This window comes from Nyctereutes procyonoides, unplaced genomic scaffold (assembly GCF_905146905.1).
Source record: "Nyctereutes procyonoides isolate TBG_1078 unplaced genomic scaffold, NYPRO_anot_genome, whole genome shotgun sequence".
NCBI lineage: Eukaryota > Metazoa > Chordata > Mammalia > Carnivora > Canidae > Nyctereutes > Nyctereutes procyonoides.
The window spans coordinates 38,642,041-38,658,853 of NW_026575136.1; positions in this window are offsets into that span (position 1 = coordinate 38,642,041).

Here is a 16,813-nt window from a genome sequence, read left to right on the forward strand (position 1 = left end):
GGAAGGTGAGCACATCGGTAAATGTGCATGGGTCTGACCTGAACGGGGCATTGGCGTGGTCTCTGCAGTGATGATTTGCATTGATTGCACCCAGAAAGCTCGGCCCAGTCACAACTCACTCTGACCTCACCAGCAGGACAGACTCCCCGTGCCGGTACAGAAGGTCCTGTCCCAACAAACAGAATCCCCAACACCAAACCCTTGCACGCACACCAGGAAACTGGAGTCTGCAGACAGTGAGGGGCCTGGCCCCACTGCTCTGGTTGTAAGATGAAGGCATGGCCCCGCGGCCCCGCTCCAAGCCCCAGCCCGCCCAACGGGGGACCCATGTCCTGACCACAGGGCTCAACCGTGGGCCACGGAGACCCTTTGCGGAACCACTGTGCAGGTGATGAAGGCAGACACAAGACCCAGAGGGAGACAGGCCCTCCCTGCAGACATCTCCACTCTGCCCCCCCTCTGTTCCCCGAGGGAGACTGAGGCAGGGGTCCCATCCCTGGGGGCCTACTGTCTCTCCCCCTCCATCTATCTATGATGTGGCCCCGGGGCAGTCAGTCCTTCCGGGCCTTTGTTTCTGAAGATGCACAGCGTTTAACCGGTCAGTTCTCATGTCTGAGGAAGATCACGAGGAAAACACATGCCTCACTTTACTGAAACGTGTGTTTTCAAACTTCAGGTGACAGGATTCCCTGACTTATTTTGCTCTCGGCAATTGCTCTCCTTGGGGCCAAGGGCCCAAGGTGTCAACACCCGAAGTGAAGGGTAGGAAATAGATTTGCCCTGTGCCTTTCAGATCTGAGAGTTTCAAAACCTATTTTTGATAGATTTTCAAGTGTGGTCCATGATGTACAATACCCGCATTTGTGCCTTGGAGAGCTACTCTCTATAGCCGCCTTCACTCCTGCTTTCTTGAGTCACACAGAATTGTAGAAACATTTAGAAAAATTTAAACAACTAGGGGCCCCTGGCAAGCTCAGTCGGTGAAGTGTCTGCCTTGGGCTTAGGTCAGGATCCTGGGTCCTGGGATGGAGCCTGTGTCAGGCTCCCTGCTCAGTGGAGTTTGCTTCTCCCTCTCCCTCTACCCCCACCCAACCACTCTGTGCGCGCTCTCTCTCTCCTCTCTCAAATAAATAAATAAAAATCCTTAAAAATCATGCCAAGGACTACCATCATAGCAACTCCATCAAGGAAACAGCAGGATGTTGGAGAGCAGGGCTCCTTGTACTTGGACCAGAGGAGACACCCTGGATGCTGACACCCATGTCCCAAACGGCTGCAGAAACAGATCAGACCACACACACTCCAGGTTCAGGCGACAGGTGGCTCCATGTTGCTGGCACGTTTGTTCTTGGAACTACCCCGTGGACCGTTTCTGGATGGCGCCCGCTGAAGCCTAAGGAAGAGCAGCATCTGAAGATGCCCGACCACAGTTCCCCAGGCCGGGGGATCGAGGAGGTTACCCTGTCTTCCAGGGCTGCAGTGTGGAGCACCTGAGTGGGCTGCATGAGGAGGGCTCTTGGTCAGCAGCTTGGGAGCCAGGCATCTACACTGGCACAGCGGATGCTCGGTGGGGAAGGGGGGCAGTGCTGCTGTGTTTCAACAGGAAGGAAGTGCAGGAGCTGGAGACAGAGCCATGTCCATGGTGCAGGCTTCCTTCTGAGGCCACGGGAGCCACAGCGGGTCTCCAAGCCAAGTGTGCTGCAGTCAGAGACGTCCTGAAGGACCATCTGGCCAAAGTGGGGACAGAGTGCAGAGGACAGAGGCATAGGCCAGAGACTGCAGCAGGCAGACAGAAAGGGGAGGAAGGACTGTGGGCCCCTCCCACATGTCCTCCTTCTTTTTTGACTTAAGGTCAGAATCTGCTCTGTGGTGAGACTGGCTTCTCTGCCACGAAACGCTTGCAATCCAGCAGTTGATTCCAGGGGGAAGATGCCCAGAGCTGGCCGTCCACTCAGGTGTGTTTGAGCTCACTAGCTATTGAAATAATCTGGGAGAAAAATAACCTTGAAACATATTTGGGAAAAAAAAAGAAAGAAACATATTTTAACTTAAACAATTTTCATTTCTACTATTTATTTTATGTTTTTGGTAAAAACTATATTAAAACTTGATACACTTCACATATTCTAGTCTCCTAAGTTAGGGGTTGTTAAACACCTGGTGTAGAAGGACAAGTGATAAATAGTTTAGGCTTTGCAGGCCATTGGTCTCTACCACAGCCACTTTTCAGCGCTGATATGGCCTAAAAGAAGTCACAGATAAAATGTCATCAAATAGGCAAGGCTGTGTTCCAATAAGACTTTATTTACAAAACAAGTCTTTATTTATAAAACAAGCCCAAGGAGCATTGGCCCCCACTTTAGTCATTAGCCAATACAAAAGAAATTAAGTAATGATCTTGATTGCAATACGTGGTATTATTAAAATAAAATCCTGAAATATGAATTTTACACATTACACATGAAATCATTATGGATCACATTGCCTTTGCAGCATTCACCCAAAATTGCTGCCCCTATAATTTCAACTACCCTTATATTGTTTTGTTTGGGGCAAGTATTTCCACATTTGCTTTCCTGTTTTGTCATTTTGAGGGAATGTCGGCCAAGGTAGGAAATGGGAGGAGACACAGTAACACTATTTGAGCTTGGTTCACATAGTATTTAGACACGTCCTCCTGCTCTAAGATCCTGCCCCAGGATTGCAGGGTCGGCCACACAGAGATGTAGACCAACTCCACGACCCACAGTCACAGCGCTGGAGGGAGTTACAGGGTGTGCGTGTGTGAAACGTGGCACTACGCCTGTCAGGGAAGCTTCCACAGCTGTGCTCTCGCCCTGAGATTCTCCCCAGACCAGCCCAGAGCAAGAGTACCTCGCTGAGGAAGCCCGTTCAGTGGGATCATTTCTGGGTGTGTCCACCTCACGCTACTCAAACCAGTAAACAGAAACCATCACCAGAGGGGAGAACGGAGAGTGAGAAATCAAATATACTTCGCTTTTGAAGAGATTCAGACGAAGTCACAGAATTAATTTTTCAATGTATAGCTCCTCGTTCAGCTAGTCTGTGCAGATGAAATTATAAAACCACCACCAGATTGCTCCGTCAAAAAAAAAAAAAAAAGTAGTGAGTTGTAGAGCCAACTAACTGGATGCTTGCATTGCGTCTGGGTGAATAAAGCAAAAACACGTTTTCATTTGGATAATTCAAATTTAATTCCCCTCTTATCCCCAAATATTTATTCTCAATTTTGTAAGTAAATATAGCATGGCAAGCACACTTTTTAGTAGCATAAATATTTTTAAAACCCTGAAATGGAGAAGTGGTAAATATTTAAACACTTTATTAATGTAGAAAAATCAGATAAAATAACTCAGATTCCAGAACGTTTCCCCGGAATTGTTTGATCTAATTTTTTTACAGTGAATGGAGAACACTGAATAATTATCATATCTGCCTTTTTGGATGTAGGTCCTGGCACCGCACTTTTCCAGAAAACCTAGGTGTGAATTTGTCTATTATTTATCTAAATGCATGTCTGATTTTTTTTAAATTACAAAAAAAAATTATTCTTACCTCAGTAAAACCTTAAAACTAGTTTCCTAAGAGAATTTTGAGAATAATAATAATAGTAAAGAAATTCCTTATTTTGGGTCATTTCATATATGCAGGGCATGAGACAAGGATTCGGGGACTGAGGGAAGCGTTTGGAGGCAGGCAGCAGCAGGAGGCCAGCGAGAGCCTGGTCTTAGGACAAGATCAGCTCTGCAAAGACCATTTTCCAAACAAGGTCCCAGTGTTGGGATGTGAACATGTCCTGTGGAGCCACCAATGAATCCATCACAGCATCTAAGGGTTCAACACGAGCAGCTGGGGGGCCGGGGTGGGACAGACAAGGGGGATTGGGGCATGAGCAGAGTAGGGTGTGGGGAGAGCAGCGGTGGGAGGCACAGCCATCCTCCCGTGGTGGCTGTGCTAACTGCAAGGTGCTCCCGACAGTTTGCAGGGAGACCTAGAACAGGTAAATGCAATTTTGAGCTCATGACTCAGAATTAAGTGAGAGCCAGAGAAATAGACACATACACACGTGTGCACACAAACACATGCGTGCACACGCACACGCAGTATCTTCAGCCAGCGGGTCAATGAATGGTAAGCTGGCGGAGACACAGAAGATGGCCGTGAACCACCATTTTGAGTCCGTTACCACTGGAGGCGCCAGCCAAGTGCATCCACAGGAAGAACAAGAAGATGACCACTCTGGATACCCTCTGTCAACAGAAGCCCAGGAAAGACACCACCCCCAGGAGAAACAATCAGTTCTCTCAAATGGAAAATCAAGCAGCCTGAGGATGGCAAGCTGATGCCTGGCGGGGCGAGACGAGAACCGCAGACCTCGAACAATTAGAACACAAAGAGCACGTACCGCTGCCAGGTGTGGAGAAGGGACCCACGGACAGATGGAGCAGCCAGCTCCCGAGCGGGTCCCCGCAGTGAAGGCCAGGACCCGCCAGCCCTGCCAAGGGCACTGTGCGCTCCCCCATGTGGACAACTACTCCAGGGCCTTCCAAGCCGGGTTCCCTCTGGCCTCTCGGAGCCCAGAGGACACAGGTCAGGAAAAGGGTCTTGTGGACAGTCAAACACACCACAAAGCTCAGAGGACACAATCTGCCCTTCAGACAGTGCCCGACGTCCTTCTGTCACAAAAGCCCCTTCCCCCCGATGCTGCCTCCCTGCCTAGCCCAGATTTCTCTGGTCAACCTATTGACCTGTCTGTCCTCATGAATCTCTATGTCTCTGGAATACTCAGATCAGGAAAAAATGCTACCTAAACGTGCTTTTCACAGGGCATGATCTTCCCGTGGGCATTCACAGAGCGCCATGCAGCAAACCACCGCCCCCACCCCCCAACCCCCATCCCCCACCTGCCTTTAGGAGCCTTGGGATCCAGGGCAATGAAAGCATTTTGTTAGTTTTCAAGGTTCACTCGGCATGTCTTGCCTCTTGTTGATGGAAGCTATATTTCTGGTGTCATTTTAATAGTTTCTGTGTGCATTCTCAATATCTTATTAAACTTGTAGTTTGATTATAGGTGTAACGAATAATTGTTCTGTCATTTACATTCTAAGAGAAGAGCATCCGCGAGCTGGAGCACAACCTGACTTCTCATAAATTTTCTTCTTTCACATTCATTTGGTCAGATTCACAAAAGCTTAATGTCAGATGATTATTTCTGGCATTCACTCATCAGCACCTCCCAAAAATCCACCTTAGGATGTGAATCTCAGATGCCGCAACTGGAAGTAAGTGATCATCTTGACATTTCCTGGCTAATGGAGGTTTTCATTTTGTTCTTTTAGTAACACATTTAGTCAGATATGGGCACGATTGTGCATCACATAAGCCGTGAGTGTTTCCACTGAGCTGGAAGTCTGTTCTCACTCAATGGTGGTAAAGGATTTAGCGGTTCAGGAGATAAAACTCACCTGACTCCTTCAAACCACGAGTCTATGTTCTATGGATGTGTTTCCAGGGTCCCCCAAAATCCCTACTCCTGCTGAAGGCTCCAGGTGGCCTCTGGCCTAGGACAAATCGCATATCACAAACTGTGGCATTGAGCATCTGGTCTCCCTGTGTTGTACCTTGATCTGCGGAAATGACTCCAAGATCTCACCATCTTCTGATAGTAAGGAACATGGCTTTCTCAGGTTCTGATGTTTCCGCCTCATATTTGAACCTGCACGTAGTGATCTGTGACCATTTGAATGCAAAGCATGAAGTGCATGTGTTAGAGCAAAGCAGAACCTTCCACTCTACATTCGTTCCCTCTCCTAACCCGGCCTCCACCCCACGCCACACACCCACCCTTGGTGCAAAACGGCCAAGATACAAGAGTCCAGAGAAACATTAACTTTCCTTGCAGTTCCCTTTAAAACACAGGCTTTTTTCATGTGTGTTGAGAAGTCCCGTGGAGCCTGAAGCCGAGTGTGAAGGTGAGACTCCTCTTCCCGCAGATCCAGCCCTCCCCGCAGCTCAGAGCAGCAGCGAGCTCCAGGCTGGCCGGGAGCCGGGCAGAACTTAGAGGAGCAATCAAAGTGCCATTTCCCAGAGGGATCAAGGGCTCCTGAAAAGGCAGGGAGTTCACAGATCCTCCCTGAAGAGAATGAACCTGGAACATAAACTCTGCAGGTCGTGGTCGGCAACCGCGGCAAGGCCCCATCCTTCAGAAGCCTTTGTGCAAGCAGGAGGCCCCGTCGGGCCGTCAATTCACAAGGTCCCTGCAGCCCCCAGAAAGCGGGGTGGGTTCTGCCGACGACTGTGGTCCATTTCTCCACGCTGGAATTGGACATTAATTAGCACTTTATTTGCTGTTTGCTCCTTTTTCCACAGATATTTCCTCTGGGGCTGGGACGGCCATTTCCTGTCCTTTCATCTCTCACCAGTAATTGAACCCCTGGCCTCCCATACCTGAAGGAGCCAACAAGGGCCGGCTCGTGGGGCACCCGGGCTTTCAGTGACGTCGTCATGCCGGTCCCCAAACACGGCGAGAAGAGTTTAAACTGGGCTGATATCACTGTGAATAAAAGGAAGAAGATTTTGCAAGATATTAAAAAAAATTAATCTTGCACACCTGTATGTTTTTAAGGAAGGGAAGCTTGAGGGTTTTCAGTTTTAAATTTGAAAGACTCGAATACTTGTAGTTAAACAGTGAATTAAAACCATAAATAACACTAATTAAGTGTTTACTGTGTACCGGGCACCATTCTCCACTCCCGTGTGATGCTTGCAGAAACCACACACGGGCTGCCTGCTGGAGAGGCAAGCCGAGCATCCTAGCTATGCTACCCACAAAGTGACGGCTCGGCACATAACACATATGTCAAAAAGCCCGCAGAACCACTTTAACCGCATAATTGTCACACATGATGAAATGGAGCCCAGTCTCTGTGGGCAGCGCCAGGCAGGTGTGTGGGGAGCACAGGCCGGGCAGTGAAGCCCAGCGCTCTCTGTTCACCATGGAAGGCGAGAGTCCCCGCATATACTCTGGAAAAGTAAAGGAGAAAAAGGAAAAAGTGCTTCTGGCACTTCAGTTTTCCTTTAGTTTACTATCCCCGTTGCTTCTGAGAGCGTTCATGCAGGTGACGCCTGTCCCTGCGCGGGCAGCCCCGACTCGGATGCGTAGTTGGAAGGGAATCCCATGCACCTCACCCATCACCCTCGCACACTTGTTGTTGCCTGACCCGGAGAGCGCAGGCAGCCACAGGTGCTCACACTGTATGAACGCGGGAAGTTTCAGGGCCTGTCGCCAAAGAAAACGTAAAAGGTTCTCCTGGCTGATGTTGACCGTCATGGTGTCGACAAGGAAACCCTCAGGATGAGTCACCCGCAATGTGCTCCCACTTGAGGAGCGTGTGGTTGCTCGTCTCTGCAGGAGCAACGAAGACGTGAGAGACTCGGTGCACAGTGCTCCTTCTGTCCACCTGTCCTTCTGTCCATATCAGGAGGCTCGCCCACGAACATGATTCTGCCTGAGAAGTGAAGCGTGTTTTTATGTCAATGTGAAAGAGGGAGACACTTTTTTAGTGAAAGAGGATGCAGGATATGAGCTACTTCGGTTCCTCTACATCCCCTTCGCAGCAGCTGCTTCAGCACGGAACTGACCTGCTGGGTGGTTCTTCACAGTCCGGGAAAGGGGTGGGGAGCTGTAGACACCACGGTCTGGCTGTGGCACCCGGCAGCTGCCCCCGGGCCTGGCACGCTCTGTGAACACTGTGGGAAGAGCCCAGGACGCCTGCTCGGTGAGGCCTGGAGGGGGTTCCGCTGAGCCGCGGCCACACACACCGGCTGGCGGTCCTGGGCTGCGGCCTCCGCTGCTCGCCCACCAGCCCTGCCCACAGCCTCTTCATCTGCAGGAGGAGAAAGAAGGAAAGAGCCCATGGAATCAGCCCGGAAATCCAGGTGCGGGCAGAGCCAGCCTCCACCCGGGGCCTCCCAGGAGCACCTCCCTGCTTCTGCCAGGGTGGCCGCTGCCACCCCTCCTTAGGGACCACGAGGGATCCTCTTCGTGGGGACGCGGCCATCAGAGCACTCGAGGGTCTCAAGACCCTTCACTGAATCTGCAAAGACCTTCTTTCCAAACGAGGTCACATTCCGTGTCCCAGATGGATGTGCATCTCAGGGTATAGTGGTTGATGCCCTGCGGGACACAAGGCACAATCTGTTCCTGAAGGAGCCCCCCCACCCCCCACCCAGGGTAACACGTTCATTCTCTCCCCACCTCCAGCGCCAGGAATCTGGACAACGGAAGGCCTCCTGCCGTTACTGACTCCCCTCATTTCCGGGAACAAGGCTAACTGCTGTCGATTTTTATTTCGTCTAATCCTCATGATAACCCTGAAAGGAGACACAATCACTGTCATTTTGCAGAACCAAAAACTGAGATTTAGAGACACGGAGTCGCCAGGCACTGGGCACCCCTGCTTGCACAGCTGCCTGGAGGAGAGAGGGAGGAAGGTGAGCACCCAGGCCTGGCCCGGCCCCTGCGGGTTCACAGTCGGGCGCCGGTGGATGCTGACCAGGGCCTGCGAGGACCCGGCACCCGGTCTGTGAGGCCACCCTCCCAGCAGCGTGTCGGGAGTGATCGCTGCCCGATATGACTAATGAATTTTACAAGCGAACGCTGAAGTCACTTAGCTCGAGCAGATGTTTTTACTCTGGGAACTACCAGACCTTTCTGGCCGTTCACTTACCCTTCAAGGGGATAAAACTCACCCTTCCATTATGTGTTGTCACTGGAGCATTGCACAACTTTATCAAACTTTTTATTCTGGAAACTGAATTAATTTTCTGCAAGGGGGTTTTGTGCGGGTCTTTAATCACATTTACTGGGGAACATGTGTACCGCGGGGCTGGAGAGCCGATTACCGTTTCCAGAAAGGCCACTTTCAAAAGGAGATTGCCCTCTCTCCTGAGGCCTCCATCTGAAGGTCCCCGGGTTTTGTGAAGAGGAAAAAATTAATTACTATTTTAATAACGAAGCCAAGCCTGCTGAAAATCCTCTTAGAGAGTAGCCGGATGACGTAATGGCTCGCAGGGGGGATATTGAAACCCGGCCACACAGCCTGCCCCCACCCTCTATTCATCCTCTGTAAGACGATACTGGCTGCTGGGTCGCACATCAGGGAATTAAAAATATAATAATAACACTGTTTTTTCTTGGGAAGGGGAAAAGTTGTGATCTAGAGCAGCAGGTTGGTGGGAACTCAGGCCTGCCTGGGGCTCGTCTATGCCATCCACAGGGCTCAGGCTCAGGGCAGGAGCCTTGCCCTCAGATTCCCACCCGAGTCTCCACTGCTGGGTGCTGGGGTGCAGGGGACCCCGGATCTGCCACAACTGGTGGTGGGTCCGTCTTCTTCCAGAGCCGAGCAAGAACGCTGGGTTCGTCTGGCCTCCCAGCACACTTGCTCTGGCTTCTGAAAGAAAGCTTGAGCTTCTTTCTTGTCTCTTTGCACATTTGTCTTGTTTCATTTCTCCTGGAGAGCACAAGCTTTGCTCCAGAAGGCTAATTCGGGGTGTCTATCCGCAGACCCCATGCTCTGGCATCTGCTGCACCGGCAGAGGGGGACAGGATGCCTGTCAAGGAGAAGGGGGTCCTCGGACCTACAGGGCTGCCTGTAGGAAACCTGGCCAGGTCGAACATAGCTGTTAGCTCTGCATGCTCCCTGCTCCGAGGCTCCACCATGCTCATGGCGTCTCTGCCTTTTGTCTCTGCGTAGACCTTCCTGTCACTCACTGGCCACTCCACTGCTTCCCACAGTGACCACACGCAGCACCACCTGAACCCACGACCAGCCCATGCCAACTTGCAGGGCCAGGCAGGCCACAGGCCCTGAAAAACACACGGCAACTCGTGTGCAGGGCCCATGGAAGGTAGGGTCCAGCCAAGTCCTCTGTTCACTGCAGCTATTCTGTTTACAAGAGAAATGCTAAAAACGACCAGAAAGAAAGTGACAGTGTGCGTTTGTCTGGGGCGGGGGGAGGGGAGTTGCGTGTGTCTACCTGTGCACTGTGTTCATGTGTGTGTGTGCGTGTCTGTGGGGGTGCGTGTGGTGCCTGCATGTGCATCATGTTTATGTGCATGTGCACGTGTGTGGGGAGTGTGTGTGTGCCTGCGTGTGCATCATGTTCATGTGTGTGTGTACGTGTGCCTGGGGGGGTGAGAGTGCCTGCATGTGCACATGTATCTGGGGGATACGTGTGCCTGCATGTGCATCGTGTTCATGTGCATGTGCACATGTGGCTGGGGGGGCACCGTGTTCATGTGGGTGTGCACGCGTCTGTGTGATTGCATCACATCAACATGCTCTCGAACATAAAGCATTCCCCAGATGAGGCTCCTCGGCAGCAGGCCCTGCACACACAGCAGGCCGGGGGGGGGCAGTTATGGAAGAGAAGAGAACAGCGCAGTCCCTGCCTGTCTCCTCCACTAGCTTGTCTTGGGCACCTGGAGCCAAGTTATTTAAATCTGGAGAGCTCAGGAGCGTCTCAGTTCACAGCAGCATGCGTGGGGAGAGCATGCATTTCACCTGCAGACATTGCTGCCCCACATCTCGGAGTCGCCCGCAGAAAGAGACTGCGGGACACCAGAACCGGCATCAAGGGTGCTACATAGGCCAAACAGCACACGGCCCTGCAGCTGGCAAACAGCACAGACAGACAAGGACCCCACAGGCCAGGTCTGGAGCCCGTGCCCTGCTCAGGGCCAGTCCACTGCTGCCCGCACACCAAAGCCTGCCTACCTCCTGCTCTGTGCAGCCTGTGAACTGAGAATGATATGTAAATAGTTGGAAAAGATGCAGAGAATCACACTTAATGACATGTGAAAACAATCCAAAGTTCAAAACTCCTTTCATTCCACAAAACTTTATCGGCCGCGGCCACGGAGCTGAGCGATTGCCATGGGAGCCAGCCAAAGCACAAAGTCTAAGCCATGGCCAGCACCAGCTGATCTTCCCCAGACCACTACCCTGTGCCACCCAAGTACATTCACAACCCGAGTCACACTCCCCTGGTGTTCTCTACACGTTGGCCCAAAGCCTCTCATCCTGCGACTGGAGAGCCAAGCCATCAAGCAAAACCCACCGGAAGTCAACAGAGCAGAGGCTGTGCAGGTAGCTCTCTGATGGGCCTGGTGAGCCCTTCCCCTCCTGCAAGGACAAATTTCTCCGGAGCCCACAGGAGCTCTGTGGGTGGATGGAAAGAAAATGTATCAGATGAACAAATGGGGAAGTTTTATTAGCTGTTTATAACCTGTATTTTTTTCTAAATTGCTAGAGTTAGCATAAAAGAGACGTGTCATATTGATGTGAAGTCTCCCAGTTAGGATTATGAATTCTGTGACAGCACAATTGCCTTGATATCAATATGTTTTTTCATGAATTGCAAAGAAAAGCAGGTGTATAAAAATAAAACTCACATAAAATATAAATTATCATCATGCGAGTTAATTCCATACCCTGAGGACACAATAGCTCACGCACTTTATATTTGCAAAAATGTTTGTGAGTTACTTTTTCAGATTTATTTATTTATTTCTATTTATTTAACACTTTTTTCCCCTCGCTGAGAGAACCCTGTGAGATAGACATCTTATTTCCATAACCGTCCCTGGAGAACAACAGTCGTAAAATGCTATCGGTATTACCCTGGATATTCCTGATAATACGATGCAGAGCCTGTCATCCAAAATATACATGACACCAAAGTCAGGTCTCCCCTTGGAGGGGGCCGTGGAGGGACCCCTAGTCTCTCCCGGTCGGGGTTGGTGTCTTAGCAGGAGCAGTCAGGAGCGGGGCGGCTGCTGGCTCTGGGGACGGGTCCTGGAGGGTGGGTGCCCCCCCCCCCCCCGGCAAGGGCACTGTTTGCATGGTCCCTTCTCTGTGGGCGACCATTTCCATGTTGTCTCCACTGAAAAGAGCAGTTTGCAAACCACTGATGAGCAAATCTCCATCTGTCTCATCCCACAAGGAAGTGAAGGCTCCAGAAACCAGCCCCCAGAATTGCCCAGCCACAGGCCCGGACAGTTGTCACTTGGGCCAGAGTCCTACCTGCTCCCACCCCATCGCCGTCACCGAGGCGCTTGTCGGGGGGCAGCTCTGAGTCACTGGCCAGGAGGTCCAGGGACCATGGTGGGAGCAGCAAGGCCTGGACAGGGGGGCCTCCAACAGACACCCTCCCCAGGCTAGGCCCCGTGATGCAGGCGGCCTCCAGGTGACAGGTGCTCGCTGCTGCCACCAGCTTCATCTCCCACTGTCCCCACAAGACACAGGAATCCGCTCCTGCTCCTGAGAATGCCCTCCGTGGGCCATGTCTCGCTTGCCAAGATTATGCTCTACGGGGCCCCATCACTCCGTCATTCGGCCTGCAGGACCCTTGTTATCCTTCTGGATCCAGGGAACTGCTGGATTTGCCTGCGGAGCTGAGGAAACATTCCTGATGGAACAGCCTGTGCTCCCTCTCTCCTTACAGCTGATCCTTAGACTCTTAAATCGCCCTTTTGAGTCTCCTCACATCAGCAGCAGGTGGCCTCTCTAACCAACACTGTCTTGAAGCCACGCGAACCTCATTGATCCATTTTCCTCTTCCTGGGACACACACAAGCCACCTCCTCTGCCTCTGGCTGGAACCACGTGAATGGGTTTCTGCTCATGGAGTGTGGACGAAAGGTCATGGCCTGTGTGAGCCTCGTGCTCTCAGTTCACCATGTGCCTCAAGGGAAGGACACGGCAGAGCCCTGGTGGCCCTGAGCAGGAGACAGCAGCTCCCAGACGGAAGGAGCCCAGCACCTGCATGTGCACAGGCCGGACAGGATGGCAAGCATCTGGCAGCTGCGGAGGAAGGCACTGGCCCGATGGCCCAATGGCATCCCTGACACGTGGGAGGGCCCCTCATGGCAGCTGGCATCACCTGTCCTGACTGGCTCAGGACAGACACTGTGCATCACACTTCCTGTCACTAAAACCATTCTGTGTGTCTCCCAAAACTCTGACTGACTTTCTCCCTCCATTTCCATTTTGAGACCAAGGCAGGGATGTGTGCTGCATCGCCCCAGCCAGCTTTGCTCTCCAAGAGCACGGGATCCATAGTTTTGGACAGAGATGCCAGGTTGCAGTACAGTATGACTGATATGTTAATCACATGCACCTGCTCTGACTACTTCAGCCTGGGGACTCAGGGCAGGCATGACAACATGCTGCAGACCCTCAGCTGACTGTCCAGAGCCGGCTCTCCCACCCACTTGGTGACCCTGGCCACATCCTGCCTCTATTATGCATGACCCTGCTGTGCTGGCGCTCCTTGGTAACGGAAATACATCACGTGCACCCCGTAGCATCCAGCACTGCACTCCACTGATGCTCGATAAATATTTAATTAGCCCATACAATATCAATTCTTCCAGAATTCAGCGTCCGTCCATCTTTTTATCATGAATTCATTTCTTAATTATAATGATCACTCATATCATGTGAACCATAACTGGCTCCTTTTTTCTGACAATATATTTTTAATGAGGTGCTTTTGACCTCTTTGTACCTACAAAGTGCGTCTTCTCGAGAGAGTATATCGCTTACTCGGGAATGCTGGCTGCCCTTCTTCACTGTAATATTGTAGAACCAAGTTCAAAGCTGGAGGGACTATGCGGTGGTTTCTGGACCGGGAAACCCGTCCTGACCTCCCTACTCTCAGCTGGTGGCGGAGTGGATGACAAAGAGACGTCATGGTTTTTAGAGAAGGGAGCTGGACCGCCAGGTGGTGGAGCAGCCCAGGGCCGCTCTGCCCCTACACGCGCTCCCCAGGTCCCCGTCAGGCCCAAGGGTGTGAACTGCAGGTTAAAGCCTCCAACGGTACGACGTTCATCTTCCATATCTTCCTGTAACTGTCTTCACAGACATACGGATGATTTAAATAAATGTTCTTTTGCGATTCCTCTGGGCCTTCTCACTATGGTGCCCTGATCCCCTCGAGACAAGCACAATGACCTTGATTCCCCCCACACCTAGTCCTCACCTGCGAGTGAGGCCCGCTTGCTCCGCTGACCACGACTAACCACGAGGCACCCTCTCCACCCTTCCTGTGGTGTGGCTGACCATCCCCCAAGGGATGGGACACCATCTCCCAAGGCCAGCCCCTCACCCCCACCTGAGCAGGGTCAGCCAATGACTCGCTGCCTTGGTGCAGGGCAGCCCCAGCCTCGGGGTGGGCTGGCCCACAGTATAATGTGTGCCTGGGCTGCCCTCCCCTCTGGAGGAGATGGGCTAGTCCCACGCTGGTGCCATTCCTGCTCCTGCCACTCACTCCACGAGCATCCTTCCTTCCCTCCCCCTGAGAACACACCCTCCAGAAGTCACCAAAGTTGGTTCTCTCCTTCCAGGAGAGCTGGAAGCAAGCACCAGGATGTGGCCTCAACAGCTGGACAGCAATGAGGTCTTCCACTTGTGGGGCTGGGCCTGGGGCTGGGGCTGGGCCTGGGGCTGGGGCTGGGCCTGGGGCTGGACCCAGGCGTCCCCCAGACGTGGAGGGGACAGCACACAAAAAGCCTGCATCTTCTCGGAAACACAGGCAAGGAAAAGAGCATGTGGTCTGCACTCTGCCCTCCCCAGAGCCGCTGGCAGTCCTCAGCAGCAAGCACCCTGGGCGGGGCAAAGTGGGTGCTGTCCACTGGGACGCAAGACTACAGACTACAGGGGAGTCTGTTGCAGCAAAGTGGTCGTGCAGGGTGATTTTGTGTGCTCTTCAGAAGGGTTATATGATTACCTATTTCATCTGAAATAGCTCAGATGACAGTGACCTCAGGGGCGTCACCGCCGGCCGGCACCATCTCACCACTGAGGAGCACATTTAGGGACGAAGGTATAAAGCTCGGCTGCAAACAGAGAACCTGCTCCTCAGGTGCAGGCGGGCAGGGGGACGTTCACGGGCACTGTCCACCGTCCAGTTCCCAAGGGCGGCACGCGGTGGGCCCTAGGCAGTGAGTGAGAGGCATCAGCGGTGTCAGCCAAGGGTACAGCGAATGTCCCTGTGCTGCCTGAGACTTCCTCAGCTGCGGGATGTGGGGGTGAGGACAGCACTTAACTTCTCCAGTAAACATGACCTGTGTGACTTCTGCAAGGCCTGGGCTCGGCATTCGGGCAGGGTGGACAGAAAATCCAGGCCAGCGCCTCCTCGCTGCGTCCATGCTGTGCCAAGAACCTTGGTAGTGGGCTTTCATTTCTGTCTGGGCAAACTGTAAAAAATGCTAAATGTGCAGGAAGACCCAAGAAGGATCTTGAGAGAGGCCTTTGTTCACTTTTTATCTAAATTTCAGTTTCCTGAGCAAGTGTTCTTCAAAAAATCTTTACAGCTCCCACATACAAGTGATATTTCAAGGATCTGGACACCTTGCCCAGGGTCTCACATGCCATGAACAGAGAAATAAAACAAAAATATTAACTAGAAGTGCTAGTCAATGTTTCCGTAATGATTTAATGGTAGAGGAAGGAAGGTATGCTTGAATGTAATATTCTCACTAAGGTAAAATGTTCACCACTACAAGTATAATGAACGCTGTGAGAGAAAGAAAAAGGCTAACCATTGAGCCTATTTTTACAAGAAAAGTGGATGATGATGATGGGATTGTGAAAAAGTGTTTGTCTAATGAGCCCAAGCCAATGAAACACCTGGTTGACATTGTTCCTTGGGCACCTCATACTGTCCAAGCTATGAACACGTCCACCCACAAAGGCTGTAATGGGATTTCCTCATTTGTATAAGTCGTTTTGGACAATGTCATTTCTTATCATGTTTAACTTATCATTTAGCTTCTTGAATAACAAGTGAGGTCTTTCCCTGCCTCCCCAGAGAAAACCCATGGGGACAGTGTCCTGTGCCCCCTTCCACAGATACCCCAGGGATAGGCCAGGGAATGTGTGTGAGTCCCTGAAGGGTGTCCGTATCCTTGACTCTGACACCAGCTACCCCGGGGCAGGAAGACAGGACTTTCAAAAAGACTTGGCAGGAGTGACATACCCTGCATCTCTGATCCCTGCGACGATTACCATCTATAAAGTCACAAAACACTGACGGTGCACAACTCACCACTGCTCCTAAACAACACGGGGGTTGGTCCTCAGGTCCCAACATTTTAATCCATCAGACAATACACAACCTCGCCGTGTGTGTGTTTCATTTTGAAGACACCGCATCTCAAATATCCTGCTGACCCACTCCCTGTAACCCCCACCGGGATGAAGTCCCTCAGTACTACGCTTGGCGACCGTCTTAAATGATGCATCACCAAAAAAACCCACAAAAATATGAAAAACATGCACTAAATAGACCCTGCAAAGAGGGCGTGTGTCCGCAGTCAGAGAGCCAAACAAGAAGGCCCAGCATCATCTTGTACCACTTCAGCTGGGAACAAACACATCACACAATCACGTTTGCCACTCTGTTCAGTGTCTGCAAATGACAATAGGCGCCCCATGAGCATTGAGTTGGGTCTTAGTACATTTTAGTGAGTAAATGAATTCTCAGAGAATCCACAAACAATGAAGGTCAGGTGTACATATTGTGTGTGTGAATAAAACTATATTTGCATATATGTATAGATACACATAAGAGCGCATGTGCTTGTGTATATAACACATATACATATGAGCAAATGTGTATACGTATATGTGTATAGAGGTGTGTATACATAAGTATATGTGTGTATATGTGTATACATAGGAGCACATGTGTGCACATAACACACATGAGGATATGTGTATATACA